Source organism: Ananas comosus, linkage group 7 (genome assembly GCF_001540865.1).
Source record: "Ananas comosus cultivar F153 linkage group 7, ASM154086v1, whole genome shotgun sequence".
NCBI lineage: Eukaryota > Viridiplantae > Streptophyta > Magnoliopsida > Poales > Bromeliaceae > Ananas > Ananas comosus.
In genome coordinates this window covers 11,584,635-11,586,398 of record NC_033627.1, presented here as the reverse complement: position 1 = coordinate 11,586,398, position 1,764 = coordinate 11,584,635, and positions in this window count along the sequence as shown.

Sequence of the window (1,764 nt, the reverse complement as noted above, 5' to 3'; positions counted from 1 at the left end):
CTTTGTTGAATACACATAATTAGAAACTTACCGTCTGTTATGACTTCCAGCTCTTGAGAACTAATGGGCCGCGATATCATATTCTAACATACAATATATTGAGCATAGATTTGTGTTCCCGATCCGACCAGACTCTCCCTACATATTATTAATTTCTTTCAAATTGATTAAATACCACAATCTTGAAGCCTATCAACGATATCTCGAGTCCATAGCGGTGAGCGGGGAGATTAATATAATCACATAAAAACCTGTTCTCGTGTAACGTTAATTGCTGTGGAAATAATGCGTTCATATTCTTTTAGTTAACACCAAGATAGTAAATTAAACTTAAAGATGGTTCTTTTATAAGCAAGGCCCGTTTCGGCATGTCAAAACCAAAGTAACCGAAGGTCTTAAGCTTATGTGATTACCACTTCCTTTTCTTGCGTGGATTGCATCACAACCACTCTCGCTGCCCTGATTAGCCCATTTCATTGGTCCTGCACATTAATCTTCTTTGGAAACAAATCTTATCTACCTTGTGAAGATAATATACAATTCCAATTAAAAATGATTTAGAAGGCAATATATACTGATCTGTTGCAGCCATATTTCATCACTCGCCATCCAACCTACTAACCACTATCTCACGCCTATTTTGTGAACAAAAGGGTATGACTGAGGGTAAGATATCATGCAGTTTAAATAGACCCTGGTTCGTGGCCTTGGTGTGTTAAGATTTTCAGATGTGTTCTTCCTTTTGGGTAGGACCAAAGAGGGATTGTTCACAAAGTGTATAATGGAGTCTCATTCTGGAATTCGAGTGTTATTATATTTGAAAATTAGGAAGCGTGATGTAACATGATATAACAATAAAGAACATGTAATTGTCAGACTTTATATGTCTGTGATTTATTGCAGCCAATATATCATCAAGCGCGGTCCTGGTATACGATTAGTCAATCACAGCCGCTTCATAATTTGCTTTCGTAGTGAATTGCGACTCCAGAAGAGTGGCCGTATTCCTTACATAACAAAGGAATTAGGTGTCTCCATTTTTTGCCTCCATGAATAGGCATGTTAATCTTCAATGAAGATTCTTGGCTTTTAGGCAAACTATGGTCTTCATCCACCCTCAGATGTGAACTTTTACTGATTTTCTTTTTTATATTTTTTCCTATGTTGATGCACTTCCATACCTTCGTGCTGCATACCCTCCACTTTGGTGTCCTGTCCATTCTAGGCGTGTGATGAACATATTTGTATCAAACAGAAACATGCAGAGACTATGGAATGTTGTTCTGGCATTGACGCATCCATGCTTGCTGAGTAGTGTTCAGCAGAGATTAATCTTCCAGGAAACAACTGTGTTGAGGTACGTAATAATTTTCCACAGGATTTAAAATTGTAATATGATTCTCGAACCTTGGACCTCAGCTATATCACACAAATACATTGGTTAGTTCCTTTGGTCATTTTGCGCGATTGACTTACCTATACATTGAACTTATCTTCATTTATCTTTCATGCCGCTTACTAATGGTAAGGTGGCCCGCCGTTTGCAGCGGGTAAATTAATGAAGGGCATGAATTGTAAGAAATAATCTTTGTACATATATAAAAAAGAGAAGATTAAGACATATCTTTCAAAGTCGTGTCCGCACATATTACGTTTTTAGCAATATCGTAGACAATGACACTAACTTGAAGTGAGCTAGGCATGCTATTGAAAACTAAAGATAGCGTAATTCTACTAATGAAGAAAACTTAATCTCATTTTACT